The sequence below is a fragment of the Bufo gargarizans genome, chromosome 5 (genome assembly GCF_014858855.1).
Source record: "Bufo gargarizans isolate SCDJY-AF-19 chromosome 5, ASM1485885v1, whole genome shotgun sequence".
NCBI lineage: Eukaryota > Metazoa > Chordata > Amphibia > Anura > Bufonidae > Bufo > Bufo gargarizans.
In genome coordinates this window covers 172,620,076-172,638,533 of record NC_058084.1, presented here as the reverse complement: position 1 = coordinate 172,638,533, position 18,458 = coordinate 172,620,076, and the positions used below count along the sequence as shown (strand labels likewise).

The following is an 18,458-nucleotide window of genomic DNA, read 5'->3' as shown; positions in this document are numbered from 1 at the left end:
CCAACAAATATTTTATTCCAACTAATGGATATTATTTTTCTGACCTATATCCAGGAAAGAGGATAAAATACAGACTTAGAAGCTTCTATGAAAGGCACTGCAAACCTGCCAGTACATTACACTACTCTGCTTAATGATCTGCAGTGAAGCCAGAGAAAATTCCTCTTGCCATAGAAAGCACAAAGTAGCGGCGCCTGCATCATAAAAAATATTCACTTCACACAAGGCTATATTGTAAGAGCATGAAGCACTGTGTGCTGTCCGCATCCATGTGTCCATTCTGCGGCACCCACAAAAAAATAGGACATGTTCTATTCTTCCATTTTGCAGGTAAGTATCGAACTGTTTTAGATGGCAATACGTTCAGTTCTGCAAAATGCAGAACACACACGAGCGGTATTTGCATTCAATTAAAGGGTTTGTGCCTTATGGTACTGTGCAGTGTCCTCATATACAGTGTAATATCAGACACTGATAATTACACCCAGTATACATAATAAGAGAAGTGATACTGTGCAGTGTCCTCATATACAGTGTAAAATCAGACCCTGAAGATTACATCCAGTATATATAACAAGAGATGTGATACTGTGCAGTGTCTTCATATACAGTGTAAAGTCATACACTGAGAATTACACCCAGTATACATAATAAGAGAAGTGATACTGTGCACTGTCTTCATATACAGGGTAAAGTCATACACTGAGAATTACACCCAGTATACATAATAAGAGAAGTGATACTGTGCACTGTCTTCATATACAGTGTAACGTCATACACTGAGAATTACACCCAGTATACATAATAAGAGAAGTGATACTGTGCACTGTCTTCATATACAGTGTAACGTCATACACTGAGAATTACACCCAGTATACATAATAAGAGAAGTGATACTGTGCACTGTCTTCATATACAGTGTAAAGTCATACACTGAGAATTACACCCAGTATACATAATAAGAGAAGTGATACTGTGCACTGTCTTCATATACAGGGTAAAGTCATACACTGAGAATTACACTCAGTATACATAATAAGAGAAGTGATACTGTGCACTGTCTTCATATACAGTGTAAAGTCATACACTGAGAATTACACCCAGTATACATAATAAGAGAAGTGATACTGTGCACTGTCTTCATATACAGGGTAAAGTCATACACTGAGAATTACACCCAGTATACATAATAAGAGAAGTAATACTGTGCACTGTCTTCATATACAGTGTAAAGTCATACACTGAGAATTACACCCAGTATACATAATAAGAGAAGTGATACTGTGCACTGTCTTCATATACAGGGTAAAGTCATACACTGAGAATTACACCCAGTATACATAATAAGAGAAGTGATACTGTGCACTGTCTTCATATACAGTGTAAAGTCATAGACTGAGAATTACACCCAGTATACATAATAAGAGAAGTGATACTGTGCACTGTCTTCATATACAGTGTAAAGTCATACACTGAGAATTACACCCAGTATACATAATAAGAGAAGTAATACTGTGCACTGTCTTCATATACAGTGTAAAGTCATACACTGAGAATTACACCCAGTATACATAATAAGATAAGTGATACTGTGCACTGTCTTCATATACAGTGTAAAGTCATACACTGAGAATTACACCCAGTATACATAATAAGAGAAGTGATACTGTGCAGTGTCTTCATATACAGGGTAAAGTCATACACTGAGAATTACACCCAGTATACATAATAAGATAAGTGATACTGTGCACTGTCTTCATATACAGTGTAAAGTCATACACTGAGAATTACACTCAGTATACATAATAAGAGAAGTGATACTGTGCACTGTCTTCATATACAGTGTAAAGTCATACACTGAGAATTACACCCAGTATACATAATAAGAGAAGTGATACTGTGCACTGTCTTCATATACAGGGTAAAGTCATACACTGAGAATTACACCCAGTATACATAATAAGAGAAGTAATACTGTGCACTGTCTTCATATACAGTGTAAAGTCATACACTGAGAATTACACCCAGTATACATAATAAGAGAAGTAATACTGTGCACTGTCTTCATATACAGTGTAAAGTCATACACTGAGAATTACACCCAGTATACATAATAAGATAAGTGATACTGTGCACTGTCTTCATATACAGTGTAAAGTCATAGACTGAGAATTACACCCAGTATACATAATAAGATAAGTGATACTGTGCACTGTCTTCATATACAGGGTAAAGTCATAGACTGAGAATTACACCCAGTATACATAATAAGAGAAGTGATACTGTGCACTGTCTTCATATACAGGGTAAAGTCATACACTGAGAATTACACCCAGTATACATAATAAGAGAAGTGATACTGTGCACTGTCTTCATATACAGGGTAAAGTCATACACTGAGAATTACACCCAGTATACATAATAAGATAAGTGATACTGTGCACTGTCTTCATATACAGTGTAAAGTCATACACTGAGAATTACACCCAGTATACATAATAAGAGAAGTGATACTGTGCACTGTCTTCATATACAGGGTAAAGTCATACACTGAGAATTACACCCAGTATACATAATAAGAGAAGTGATACTGTGCACTGTCTTCATATACAGGGTAAAGTCATACACTGAGAATTACACCCAGTATACATAATAAGAGAAGTGATACTGTGCACTGTCTTCATATACAGTGTAAAGTCATAGACTGACAATTACACCCAGTATACATAACAAGAGAAGTGATACTGTGCACTGTCTTCATATACAGTGTAAAGTCATACACTGAGAATTACACCCAGTATACATAACAAGAGACGTGATACTGTGCAGTGTCTTCATATACAGTGTAATATCAGACACTGAGCATTACACCCAGTATACATAACAAGAGAAGTGATACAGTGCACTGTCTTCATATACAGTGTAAAGTCATACACTGAGAATTACACCCAGTATACATAATAAGAGAAGTGATACTGTGCACTGTCTTCATATACAGTGTAAAGTCATACACTGAGAATTACACCCAGTATACATAATAAGAGAAGTGATACTGTGCACTGTCTTCATATACAGTGTAAAGTCATAGACTGAGAATTACACCCAGTATACATAATAAGATAAGTGATACTGTGCACTGTCTTCATATACAGGGTAAAGTCATAGACTGACAATTACACCCAGTATACATAACAAGAGAAGTGATACTGTGCACTGTCTTCATATACAGTGTAAAGTCATACACTGAGAATTACACCCAGTATACATAACAAGAGACGTGATACTGTTGTGGAATCATATATCATATATCTAGTATCAAATGTATACTTGCTTGTATTATATCTAACAGTTTGCTTAACAAACAAGATGGCCCCTGAAGTAGCAGCCAGCTCCCTTAATAATCCCTTACTAAACACTTTATGATATTGAAATTGCTGACATAGTGCTGACATTGCTAAAGTATGGAGTGATAATGTGATACCTTGTCATGGGACTTAGTAATGTGACAATTAGATCATCAAATTAGCCGAGTCATAAAGTTCCTCTTTTTTGTTATAAAATATCATGTAATCTCAATAAACGCAGCATCTTGCATTGACTGACTTCTCTGTGACAGTCTGTGTGTGATCTCTCTTTCAAGGCGTACGTATGCCAATTATTTTATATCATTCGGAGCAATACATCAACAATACATCACTGACTATTGGAGTCAGATCCAGAACCATATCAGTTGGCGCCAAACGACGTGGGGCCTGAGGATTGGACCTCCTGCTGGCGTACCCCCAGAGACTGGACCCAGAGAGACAAGCCAACGGACACCGGGACCGCGGCCCGTAATAAGAGGTGAGAAAATATATTCATCTTACCTATTCTGTGTCCCTTGGCTTAGTCTATCCATATTTGTTCTAGGGAGGGGTGCACCGACAGTGAGGCATCCTCAGGGGCATGAGAGTAAGAACCCCATTGTATTGATAAGCTTGATGTATTGTGTTTTATTATTTTTTTGTGTATGGTTGGTTTCTCTGGTCTCTGGGAGAAAGGAGAGGCATAGACTGACAGAACAATAGAAGTCTCCTAAAGTGCCTACATTGAGGGGTAACCCTGGTGTGTAACCCCAAGAAATAGTAGAAGGGAAGGAGACGGCTTGCTGATAACCCAGTGGTGTGTTAATCTCAAGCTCAAGGTGTTTGTTTGTCAGTGTCTGTGCTAATCCAACTATCAGAGACAGAAAGTGTTGAAGGCTCCAGAAAGTGTTGAAGGCTCCAGAAAGTGTTGAAGGCTCCAGAACGTGTTGTTTTGAAAAGATGGGTAACCGAAATAGTGTCCCGAAGGGCTATTGTTCACCTGAACAGTACGTGGCGGACCGGAGAGGAAAAGGTTATGTCAAAGGACTAAGCAAGTTAGAAAAGAATTATGGTATTGCAAAAGGAGGTGTATTGTGTTCTGCTGTGTGGCAGACATTGTTGACTGAGAAAAGAGGCAAATTGAATGATGATAAGTTGATAGATACAGTCAGGGTATGGCTGGACTGTAGCAAAGAATTTGAACAGACAAAAGGAGAAGCAATGTTTGATGAAAAATCAGGACTCCATTACTATCGGCCTGGCCCAGTCTTAGTACAGGAACAGCCACCGCCCTATAACAGTGGCGCAGCTGAAAGAAAAAGGGGAAGTTGGACTTGTACACATTGTGGTCAGCAGAACCCTGCCCCCCGTGATACGTGCTTAGCCTGTGGTGCTCCACGCCCACATAATCATGCTCTTTTAGCCCCCCAGCACGTCTCACCAGTCCCAGCAGTGACGCCATCTTGTCCTCAGCCAACGCCCAAGGCTGGACTTGTAATCTCCCCAAACCCTGCTCTTTCTGTCATGCCACAAGTCACTGCTATATACCCACTTGTAAATCCTGACGGCACCTACATGCTACCCAGTCAGCCCATAGCTCCAGCTCATATAATGGTAGGAGGAAGTGGTGCTGTAGATCAGGAAGATGAGGATGGGGAGAAACAAAAGGAAGATGCAGGGGAAGACTCACAGCAGACAGTGGACTATGCACCTGGTACTGCAGCACAAACCCCGGGATATCGCAGCCCCCCACCGCACCTTGGACAATTTTCTGATATTACCTTAAGTAGTCAGCAGGGTGCAGCAAGAGCAATGAATGAGTCTTTTCAAAACCAAATTACAGAGCTGCAAAGAGAGATCCATAACATAGGACAAGGAAATCTTGAAGCCTTAAGGGAAATATACTTGAACACTCGCCCAGTCGGGCCACCTAGGTATGTGTCCTTTACCCCCCAGCAGTTGTTCACCATAGTGAACCTCATGCCTGACCCAGATACACACCCTATGCCCTTTTATAGAAAATTGGCACAAGTTTATCAAACCTACGGGTGTACTTGGTCAGACTTGCAAAGTATTGTGCAAAATAAAACTGGTGAATTTTCTTCACTTATAATGGATCACATACGCCAACCAGAACTCCCTGGAGCAAATTATGACACTCGTGATTCAGAATCTGGCCGTGATTTCATTCAGCAATTATATAAGTGGGCGAAAGACAGACTAGCAGAGCAGTCCACGACCCTGCAAGACATGGTGCAGGATAAAGCAGAGTCAGTAGAAAAGTTTGTACAAAGAGTTAAACAAAACTATAAAGATATGGGATTCAGTCCAAATGAACCTGTGCACTTAAGACTCCTAGCACGGTCATTTGTAGATGGCCTTAGGCCAGATCTGAACAAAGCTCTTGTAACCTGTCGCCCAGAATGGAAATCATTAACATTGGAAATCTTAGAACAAGTTGCAAAAGGGCTGGAGAGTAGTACAAAGAAATCCCGCATATCAGTCATGGCAGTCATGACGGGAGAAGAAAGAGAGGAAAGACCCCCGCCCCCCCGTGTCTGTTATGGGTGCGGCAAACCAGGGCACATTAAGAGAAACTGTCGCTCCAAACATCTGTGGCCAGCAGATCAGAGCCAAAGAGGAACTCCTCCTCCATGGCCAGCTCCATCCCACTAGGACGTTGGCAAACCAGTGTTGCTGGGAGGGGACACCCCGTGTATGGCAGTCTCTGCCCCTCCTGCAGGCCCCGCCCCTCGAATCACCCTCGATGTGGCAGGGAAGGAACTCTCATTCCTTGTAGACACTGGTGCAGCCCGCAGTGTGTTATGTGAGAACGCCATACTCCCTTCCTGGCTCACAGATATGCATTTACCCTGCTCTGGTTTAGAAGGGGTCACCCAGCACAACCCTGTTACTAAGCCTCTCTTGATTACTCCCTCTACTAAATCCCAAAGCCAATCTCCACAGTTACATCTGCCCACTGGAGTAATGTCACAATTTGTTGTAAGCCAGACATGTCCTTATAACCTATTAGGCTCAGATTTTCTTCAGAAAATACGTGCCAACATCCAGTTCAAGGAAAATGGTACAGTTGTTCTAGGTACGGCATTGAGTCCTGAAGAAACCTGCCTCCTAATGGCATTAAAATCCCAGTCACTTGAATCACATGAACAAGGGGATTCGCTGCAAAGCATTTTGCACCTCATCCCTAATACCCTTTGGACCAAAGGTCCCCAAGACATTGGGCGTCTCAAAGTCCCACCAGTCACTGTAACCTTGAAGAATCCTAACTTACTGCCTTATAAAGCACAATACCCTCTCTCCATTTCCCAGAGAGATGCTATCACCCTCCAGATACAGGCTCTTCTTGCAAATGGAGCTATTAAAATTACCACCTCACCATGTAACACTCCCTTATACCCAATTAAAAAGAAGAGTGTGAAGGGACAGCCTCCTGTATATCGCATGGTACAAGACCTCAGAGCAGTTAATGAGGCTACGGTCTTTGAAACCCCCATTGTACCAAATCCCCACACTTTGCTTGCTAGCATTCCTCCTGTGGCTGCTATCTTTACTGTCATTGATCTAGCAAATGCCTTTTTTTCTGTCCCATTACATGAAGACTCCCAATTTCTCTTTGCTTTTACACATGATGGAAAACAATACACCTGGACGGTGTTGCCTCAAGGAGCTCATAATAGTCCTTCCTGCTTTAGCAAAGCAATGGCATCCATCTTACAACCATGGCAAGCAGATCACCCAGAGGTGGAACTCTTACAATATGTCGATGATTTACTCCTCTGTGCTGACTCACACCCCGTCTGCCTGAACTCATCTGCCTCACTTCTTGCCTACCTGGCGGATGCTGGGTGCAGAGTCTCACGTTCTAAATTACAGTTGTGTCTTCCAAAAGTTGTTTTCCTAGGTCACTGCATCTCACAAGGCAGTAAGCATCTTACGGATGCCAGAAAGAAAGCAGTCTCAGACATCCCACTGCCAGATACCCCTCACCAACTGCAAACCTTTCTGGGACTCATTTCATACTGTAGACCATGGATCCCTAATGCATCCGTTCTAATGCAACCACTATTTGATTGCATACCCCGTATTGCTACTGTTCCTTTCCAAATGACTGCAGAAGCCATAAAAGCATTCCAATCTCTCAAACAAATCATTGTCACTGCCCCAGCTCTTGGCATCCCTAACTATCAGCTTCCCTTTCGCCTTTATGTCATGGAACGTCAGGGTCATGCCACTGGAGTTCTCACCCAGAGCCATGGGGGTCGTAGTAGACCTCTAGGCTACTTCTCAAAACGTCTAGACCCTGTAGCCAGAGCCACCCCTTCCTGTGTCAGGGCCGTTCATGCTGCTAGTTCTCTCCTGAACGCTACAGCTGACATCGTCCTGGGACACCCACTCACCATCATGGCTCCCCATGACATCTCAGCTATCCTGCAACAAACACAACCTAAACACCTCACTGCACAACGCCACCTCAGGCTCCAGTGTAGCCTGCTTCTGCCAGATAATGTCACCATCCAGAGATGCCACATCCTCAATCCTGCTGCACTCCTTCCTCTCCCAAGGGGGGAGTATACTGCAGATGGAGATTCTGCAGATTTTATTGATCTACGTGCTGAAGAAGATCTTCAGGAAGAAGAACTATGGGCCTCAACCGACTCTCTTTACAAAGAACAAGAACATGATTGCATTACAATGATGGAAGCTGAAGTAGGAACTCCACCATCAATACAGGATACTCCTTTGCAAAACCCACACTGGACACTCTTTGTAGACGGTTCAAGGTATGCCGATGACAAAGGGAAATTCCATACAGGCATGGCAGTTACTAGTGAGTATGAAGTACTGTGTGCAAGGCAATTGCGCCCAGACCAGTCAGCACAAGAGGCTGAACTCATAGCTCTTACTGAGGCCTGCCTCATAGCAAAAGACTCCACTGCTAACATCTACACAGACTCCAGATATGCTTTTGGAGTAGTTCATGATTTCGGAATAATATGGAAGGCCAGAGATTACATTACAGCAGCAGGAACCCCAATTAAGCATGCTTTAGCAGTAGAGGCTTTGATGACTGCAGTACTCCTGCCCACCAAAGTAGCAGTAATCAAAGTAAAGGCACATACCCGTGCTGACACACCAGAAGCCAAAGGAAATGCATTGGCGGACCAAGCAGCCAAACAGGCAGCAATGGAAGAGGAAAGAGCACAGCCAGATAAAATCATGTTAGCACAACCGAATGTCAAGCAACAAGAAATATCATGGGATCTACTGAAACAGATGCAGAAGCAAGCCACCCGCTCAGAAAAGGAAACCTGGTTAAAGGAGTCAGCCCTGGAAGAAGAATCCGGACTTTGGACACAAGGGAAGAAAGTGTGCTTGCCTAGAGCACTCTATCCTGTAATAGCCTCTGTGGCCCATGGGCCCACTCATCAATCTAAGACAATAATGAAAGAGCTCATCGATAAAATATGGGTAGCCCCAGGAATCACTCCTGTACTAGTGAAATATGTCCAGTCATGTTTAATCTGTGCCCAATGCAATCCAGGTAGGACTGAGCCCACGCCCAAAAAATGTCTCCCAAAAGCCTTATACCCCTTCCAGAGGATCCAGATTGATCATATCCAGATGCCAATGTGCCAAGGGTTTCAATACGTGTTAGTAGTGGTAGACATGTTCTCTGGGTGGCCAGAAGCCTACCCCGTCAGGAATCAGACAGCAACAACTACTGCTAAAAAATTGATACAGGAAACTGTCTGTAGGTACGGGGTACCTGAGGTCATTGAGAGTGATCAGGGCCCAGCATTCACTGCTAACCTAACCCAAGAGGTCTGGAAGATGGTAGGGTCACACCTGGCATTCCACACCCCTTACAGACCCCAAAGTAGCGGCAAAGTCGAGAGACTGAATGGGGTATTAAAGTCAAAAATGCTGAAAATGACTAGGGAAACAGGGCTCAATTGGGTTCAGTGTTTACCAATAGCACTCTTTGCAGTCAGACACACTCCCAAACCTCCCCATAAGCTGACTCCACATGAGATATTGTTTGGATCGGGACCCCGGATGGGGCTGTACTTCCCTCAACAGTTGCAAATGCATTATGAATCTGTTGCAAAGTATGTGATAGCTTTGAGCAAACAGTTGTCTAACATCCATGTGCAAGTCTTTTCTTCCATTCCAGATCCTGACTCCCTAGAAGGCAGCCACACTCTGAAACCAGGAGAGTGGGTAGTGGTCAAGAAACACGTCAGAAGTACCCTAGAACCACGCTTCGAGGGGCCTTACCAAGTACTACTGACCACTCCAACTTCTGTAAAGCTCGAAGGGAGATCCACCTGGATCCACGCCTCTCACTGCAAAAGGATAAGGAACCCGCCAGATTCAGAAATAACAAAATGATTTTCTTTTATCTACTAGCACTGGTGACACTCACCACCAGTGCATACATTCCTCCCCCGGCGGAAATGGATGATGACGGGTGGGACAATAAGTTTGTCAAACATCATCAAGTGTTGTATAAAAGCTTCCCTAATAGTAGTAGCATGGGATGGGTCCCCATGGCTAATGATAAACAGAACAGGACCCTCAGCTCAGAATAGCAATATGCCCTGGAATGACTATATGTGGAGCAATGTATCCTGCTTCCCAAATTGGACCCACTGTTACTGCCTACAGGTACAAACCCATGGTATGGTTTTCAGTTCCCATAACAGATCAGGCTGTAATGATTCCAACCCAGACAGTCCAGTACAGTGCATTGGTATATATGCTGAAGCAAGTGATGATCTGGCCTGCGCCCGGCGCAGTGTAAAGGACTTGACAATAGGGATGACTAGTGAAACCACAGAGGGTCAAGAAAAGGGTCAAAAACTGGCAGAAGGTATCAAACTAGCCCACTTAATCACTCGTTTGTTCAATAGTACAGTGGTTTCGGTCCCAAAAAATATATACCTAGTATGTGGACACAGGGCATATAAATGGCTCCCTTCGGATTTCAAAGGTTTATGTACAATTGCTAGGCTCACACCAGCCACTTTTACACTGCCTCATGGAAAATTAAATGTCAATGCTATCCCCAAACACACCTTATATAAAAGAGCCGCAGATAACATTCCTAGACCAAATGGAAAACCCCATCTTGTGGAAATGAGTGGTGCCAACAAGTTCTTTAGTACTCTATTAATCTATCCTATGCTTACACAAACATATGACAAGCTAGTAATGGCTACCGACTACTTGGATGATCAGATTTGGGAAATTATGAAACTGATGAATACATCTAATGTTGTCCAGAATCAGCTCATCATAGTCACTAATCAACACACTTTAGTATTAGACTACTTGACTGCAAAGGATGGAGGTATGTGTCAGGTAGTAGGTACTGCATGCTGCCATTATATCGATCCACAAGGTAATCTACAAGTAAAAGCTGGTTTGGAAAAGATGAGTGAGATACGTGATGAATGGCTAGAGTCTCACAGTGCAGATAAGTCAACATGGTGGTCTGACACTTTCTCATTCCTTAATCCCAGTAACTGGTTCAAGGGAATTAGTGGATGGACGATGGGAATAATTCAGGGAATATTACAGATAGCCCTAATATTGATGGTAATCTACATATTTATCAAATTTGTTGTTTCCTGCATTAACCGTATCACCAACAGAAAGAAGCCTGCTGAAGAAGCCATACTACTTCTCTATGAACAAATGGCTAGCACCGCAATAGATGTGGATGTCGTCCCTGCATTCCCGACACCCCCTACATTCCCGACACCCCCGCCTTCTCCAACTCCCGCGGATGAAGCTCCTCCACCCAGACCTGAAGATCCAAGAGATGATGAGAATTAGGGACAAATGAATCCCAGGGTATTACCAGAAGTCCGCTCAATCGGGAACTTATTCACAAGGGATAAGTTGTCGCCACTGTGGGTGAAGAGGATACGAATGGTATGCCAGGGGATTCGCTAGGTTTAGGGAAAGTCTACAATCAAGTCTACAATCAAGTCTACAAGGGGGGACTGTTGTGGAATCATATATCATATATCTAGTATCAAATGTATACTTGCTTGTATTATATCTAACAGTTTGCTTAACAAACAAGATGGCCCCTGAAGTAGCAGCCAGCTCCCTTAATAATCCCTTACTAAACACTTTATGATATTGAAATTGCTGACATAGTGCTGACATTGCTAAAGTATGGAGTGATAATGTGATACCTTGTCATGGGACTTAGTAATGTGACAATTAGATCATCAAATTAGCCGAGTCATAAAGTTCCTCTTTTTTGTTATAAAATATCATGTAATCTCAATAAACGCAGCATCTTGCATTGACTGACTTCTCTGTGACAGTCTGTGTGTGATCTCTCTTTCAAGGCGTACGTATGCCAATTATTTTATATCATTCGGAGCAATACATCAACAATACATCACTGACTATTGGAGTCAGATCCAGAACCATATCAATACTGTGCAGTGTCTTCATATACAGTGTAATATCAGACACTGAGCATTACACCCAGTATACATAACAAGAGAAGTGATACAGTGCACTGTCTTCATATACAGTGTAAAGTCATACACTGAGAATTACACCCAGTATACATAATAAGAGAAGTGATACTGTGCACTGTCTTCATATACAGTGTAAAGTCATAGACTGAGAATTACACCCAGTATACATAATAAGAGAAGTGATACTGTGCAGTGTCTTCATATACAGGGTAAAGTCATACACTGAGAATTACACCCAGTATACATAATAAGAGAAGTGATACTGTGCACTGTCTTCATATACAGTGTAAAGTCATACACTGAGAATTACACCCAGTATACATAACAAGAGACGTGATACTGTGCAGTGTCTTCATATACAGTGTAATATCAGACACTGAGCATTACACCCAGTATACATAATAAGAGAAGTGATACTGTGCACTGTCTTCATATACAGGGTAAAGTCATACACTGAGAATTACACCCAGTATACATAATAAGAGAAGTGATACTGTGCACTGTCTTCATATACAGTGTAAAGTCATACACTGAGAATTACACTCAGTATACATAATAAGAGAAGTGATACTGTGCACTGTCTTCATATACAGTGTAAAGTCATACACTGAGAATTACACCCAGTATACATAATAAGATAAGTGATACTGTGCACTGTCTTCATATACAGGGTAAAGTCATACACTGAGAATTACACCCAGTATACATAATAAGAGAAGTGATACTGTGCACTGTCTTCATATACAGTGTAAAGTCATACACTGAGAATTACACCCAGTATACATAATAAGAGAAGTGATACTGTGCACTGTCTTCATATACAGTGTAAAGTCATACACTGAGAATTACACCCAGTATACAGGACAAGAGACGTGGTACTGTGCAGCATCTATTTGCACAGAATATGAGTAAATACTGAAATTTACACCCAGTATACAGGACAAGAGAAGTGGTACTGTACACTATCCATATAAAGAATAGGATTTGTTCCTGTTGATTCAACATTGCTTTTTCATTTTTTTTGCATTTTTGCCATGATTTGTGGCAAAACCTCAATGTACAATATTGATCACAGACATGTGATTGCAGGACTGTACAGGAACGCAGGGCAAAAGGCTGAAGTTGAAAACTGTTCTGCAAATGTCAGAGTGCCCGATGTCAGGGATTCTGGTACACAAGCACCATTTGCCTCTGGTTAAATGGCACTGACAACTATCAGTGGTCGAAAAATAAATCCAAGAAGGAAGATTGCAGACTGAAGGATTTTTTTATTTATTTAAGATGATCACATATGTAAAACTCATTTTTCCATGACAGAGGTGTCCATAGCCTTTAAAGGAATTGTCCCACCTATCCACAAGGCAGATGATGAGTATTCAATCAGTATAGATCCTCATTAATCATGAGAATTGGGGTTCCAAGTCCCCTCTGAACTGAGTTATGGCTACACATGCTCTCTGCCTCTCTTTGCATTCTCTATGAGAATTAGTCCCATAGAAAACAAATGCTGTGCATTCATGACTGTTCCTCCATTCAAATTCCATTCTCGGGATCAGAGGGGGCTCAGTAATGGCAGACCTAGCAATTAAACACTTATCTATCCTGTTAAGTAAGTTGCTATGGTGGGGCAACACCTTTAAATTATTAAAAATATATCATATTGTAATGAGGCAGTGGAGTGTGGACCCACTGTGCCACCTAACTGGTTTGACTTTGGGCTTACCCTAAGGGCGTTATTGTGATGCTTCCCTGGTATTCATCCTTGAAACTGTGCGTAGGAATGTGTACTTTACTGCAGGGGAGCAACCAGACCGCTGTCTCCTGGGATAGTCCGGGTTCAGTTGACAGCTGACCCTTGAAGGTCATAAACTCTCGTGCAAGCACTGGAAAATCATGCTGGACATGATGCAGGTACAGTAGAATGCAGGAGTAGTGTAAAAAGGAACCAGGACTTAGAATAGGTGTTAAGATCCGGGCAGATACATTGATAACATAGACAACAGTAGACAGAGGATGGATGATCAGGCAGGGTACATGTGGAGGCAAGGCAAGCACTTGAGAGTAGTACGGAAAAGGAAGACAAACTGGGTACTGAACTGAAACACTTACTGAACTGAACCAGAAGGTTAGGAACACATCGGCAGGATGGGTACAAGGCTGGAGCATAAAAAGGAACACAAGCAGAAATAACAAAGGTACATTGTAGGACAACTACAGAAGCACTAAACTTGCTAACACCTTTTCTGGTCACCAGGGAAACAAAAGCTTAGACACCAGGGAAACATAAGCTTAGACACCCTCTCGCTGGAGGGAGTGCCTTAAATATCCAGGAACCCCCAGCCATTGGTGGCGGAAGGATTTAGAAGAGCACATGATAGTCCTTTAAGGGGTCTTTAAGATGCTAGACATGAGAACAGGGGCGTAGCTATGGGAGTGAGAGGTAGCAGTTGCTACCGGGCCCAGGAGCCTGAGGGGGCCCAAAAACCCTTGAGCCACATAACAAGACACCAGCATTATAGATAGTGCATTCTGGTCAAGTTACACTTCTGGCTGGAGGGAAGGTGTTAGGTCAAAAATTCGAAATGGAGGGCGCTGTTTAAATTTTTGCCTCAGGCAGCACGAAGGCTACGTGTTTCCCTCAGCTTGGCCACAACGCACTGAGGGAAGGGGGGCCCCAAGCTGAACTATTGCACCAGAGCCCATGAGTGTTTAGCTACGCCCCTGAGTGAGAACATGCCCTAAGGGGACAGAGGCTGAAAGACTAGTCAAGAGCATGGAGGCTGCAACTTGCAGAGGATGCCGGTGAACAGGACACCAGGCAGCATTCTGAGTGATGCAGCATCCTGGTCCACAGGGACAGCAGGACAGAGGCAGGAATGAAGTGCCGACATAACACATATTAATTTATGTGCATAAAAATAACTAGTACTATTTTATCTATGTCCTACTACAATGCTGCATGTAAGAAATATCAAGGCTTGTTTCCACAGTGTGCAGCAAATGCCGCCTGCCAAGGAATACAGAGTACTGTCATTTTATTTTACTTCAGTATTCCCTGGCTATACTTGTAGATAATTAGTTGCTAATAGATGGTAAAACTGACACCACCATTCTGCAGTCAGCTGCATAGCTGTCAATTTCCCTACTTACTCTAGTGAGTGGTTAATGAGGGTTAAGTGTGGTCTCATAAACATGAAATAAATCTGGTGCAGATTTGCAGATTCTGTAGACTGTAAAACTTAGGGAGTAATGTATCAATTGTGCCGCACTCAAAATTGACATGTTTTTGGCTGTTTTGTCTGTGGAGTAGGCAATATTTACAACATTTTTAGGGGGGGGGGTTGCTCCATTCCTGTCAAATTGCATTTACTCAAAGTTAAACATATGTTTTGTGGGCAGTGCTTAATTTTCAGCCATATTTATTATTCTGACTTTTCCTCCCAAAAAAGTCACAAGTACTCCAGTCCCCTGGTGGAATATGGATTGTAGTAAACCTACAATGAATTAGGTTAGGTTTTTGATTTACAAATCTGTGCGACAAATGTAACAAATAGTATGCAACATTTTGTAAATTTATTGTAAAAAAAAAAAAACGTGACAGACACTCAAAAAATTTGAGAAAAAAAAATGTTTTTTAATACATACCTGCCACACCTATGCCATGCCTCTAACTCCACCTGATGTATATCTGTACATGCTTAATCCCACCCAGTCCCACCAGTGCCCCCACACAGAAGTTATATCTACATTGTGCGCCCACATAGTAGTTATGCCCACATGTGCCCCCACACAGTAGTTATGCCCACCATGTGCCCCAACACAGTAGTTATGCCCACACTGTGCCCTCTCACAGTAGTTATACCCAAATGATGCCTCTTTTACTGTAGATATGCCCACATTGTGCCCCCACAGTAGATATGCCCACATTGTGCCCCTACAGTAGATATGTGCAATACCCCAGATAGGGGTGAGTGAGCAGGCTTTCTGGCAGGAGGGAGCGCTAGTAAACTAGTGAGGAGACTGGGAGCATGTCCATCAACTCCTGCTCCTTAGACCCTTAGGACCAGAAATCCATCTCCACTTTCAGGAACACTGCTCCAGAGTGACAGAAAGGTCCAATGGCCACAGAATCTATAGTAGTTACAGCTTGACAAGCTACAGCTCTAATGGAGAAATACGAGGGTCAGCCTTGGATTTTTGCCATCAACTTCACAGCAAATATATATATGTTGGATAGTTAAGTATGTATTACTTATGAAGTCAGCACATAATCAGTTTCAATGGGTGACTGTTTCCTAACTGGCTGTTTGCTCCACTCCATTATAGATTTTCATGTGTATGGTATATATACTAATGACAAAAAATAGACTCTTTATGGAATTGTGGACTCAGTAGTGTGTTTGAAGGGTATATATTCATAAAATCACTATTTTCAGCTGTGGGGTGCTGGAGTGCTGGATTATGCTAAATGATTTGCATGTTTTTTGGAGTCCTCGCTCAATATTCATCTGGACGGGGAGCCTACTGCTCATAAATAGGGAGATGCAAGTCCTTGGTTCACTCTGCAGCTTAAAAAAAGTGACTTTACAAAAACTATTCCAAAAAAGTAAGTGATACAGCATTGGAATCAGGGTCTGTCACTACTCAGATAGTGAAGCATAAATCTAGTGACAACAAACACATTTTTAAATCTGAAAATAGTGCAGAAACTTTACTCTTAAAGGGTTTTTTTCACCCCTGGTGGCCTCTCAGGCAGATCCCAAGCATGCCTGGACCTGTGGAGGGAATCATAATTGCCTGATTCCTTATGCTTAGTACCGGCTCATTTGCTCCCCCAGGCCGCTGCAACTCTCAGGTCTTGCCGCGTCAACATTGGGTTTGACGCATGTCATCTTGCCAATGACTGGTTGAAGCGTTAATGCGTCTCCAAAGCATCAAGTGGCCTACAGACATGACCCATGGAGGTACACGTCAAATTGAACGTTGACGCAGGGAGACCTAAGAGCTGCAGCAGTACGCGAGTAACGCATAAACATTATTACAATACATTTTATACTATATATATATATATATATATATATATGTATAATACATTATTACAAGTATTTTAATAGTCATTATTTAATGTATATTTCCATCAAAGTCAGAAGATTTAATAAAACTCAATCATAGAATTCCTAGAGCTGAATGCTTAGATTCAATTGCTCTGTATGCTATCTTACAATGATTAGTTTATGCTCCATTCTTTTATGACATTTTGTTTGCAAACCATTTGGTACCTTGCCAGTAGGTATAAAGACAAGAAATCTAATCGGGAATTAATAAATTGCCTGATTTCAATTAAACATTTTTTTTTTAAATAGTAAATAGTAAATAACTGATATTATTAGAGCCTAAGTGATTGCAATTGTTTCATCCAAATCCAGCAATGTTACCAAATGGGTTTAAAAAAAAAGCCTCAGTGCTTAACTATTTATATTATTCCCAAAATCTACAAACCCAACCTAATAAATCACACAAAAATAAACCATTTGTAATAAATTGGGAGTTTTTTGGAGAACTGTATCATCACATGTTATAATCTGAGATTTGAATAATATTTCCCTATACATCAATACTTGGCAGGTTCATATTGAAGCATTTCATAGTACTCAGCAATATGATAATGCTATCTATTTTAAAATAACAGTCAGCATAATCTTCTGGACATTATCATCTATTACACATGCTGTATTTTTGCTATGTAAAAATTAACAAGTGAGGACAGCAAGAATAAAAAGACAACTGTTAGTGGTAGTGGTTTATGTACTTACAAGTACATGGCGAAATTCCCATTCAGTCAAACTTTGGAGAAAGCTCCTGCAAGTGTTACACTAGATGATCAAGTTTCTAATTTAAATGAAGGTAGAGCCCACCCCCTGCACTATGTATGTAACTCCCTTTAGACATACTGTTAACTGGAACAAATGTAATTCTCTGGAATTCTAAACAATTCTTTGGGGAGTTAGGGCTTAATGCACCAAGATTTATATAGTACATGTAAAAAAGCAATTAAAAAAATTGTCTAATTGTAACCCCCTCAGAAATCAGACCATTTTTGTTTCTGTTTTTCCTTTTTTTTTCCATTTATTCATTTTCTTTTTTTTTACTTTTCAGTCCACATAGTAGCATGAAGGCTTGTTTTTTTGCAGAATGGGTTATATTTGCAATGGCACCGTTTAATTTGCCAATATTTAAAAAAAGGTGTCAAAACAGAGCCTGGAAACTATCAGCGGGTAAGTCTGGCATCTGTTGTGGGTAAACTGTTTGGAGGTGCTATCCTGGAGCATCTCAATAAAAACAAATGTATAATGCTGTACCAGCACAGGCTTATAAGGGATCAGTTTTGTAAAACTAATCTAATCAGTTTCTATGTGGAGGTAAGTTCTAGACTGGATGAGTCAATACATGTCATATATCTTGACTTCACCAAAGCATTTGATACTGTGCCACATAAAAGGGTGGGACTATGGATGAGCAAATCAATTCAACTTGGTTCATTACGAATTTCACAAAAATTCTCCTCCAAACAAACTTAAATCTC

The 18,458-nt window shown here is 41.5% G+C and overlaps 1 protein-coding gene across 1 annotated transcript in view; it reads right to left on the bottom strand.

The window, feature by feature from the left end:
* The window catches only part of LOC122939368 (collagen alpha-6(VI) chain-like), a 169,480-nt gene extending 151,715 nt beyond the window's left edge, over positions 1-17,765 (bottom strand). The window contains exon 1 of the mRNA XM_044295434.1: positions 17,689-17,765. The gene's annotated coding sequence lies outside the window, so the exon portion shown is untranslated. The remainder of the gene's footprint in view (positions 1-17,688) is intronic.
* Between the last annotated feature and the right edge of the window lie 693 nt (positions 17,766-18,458).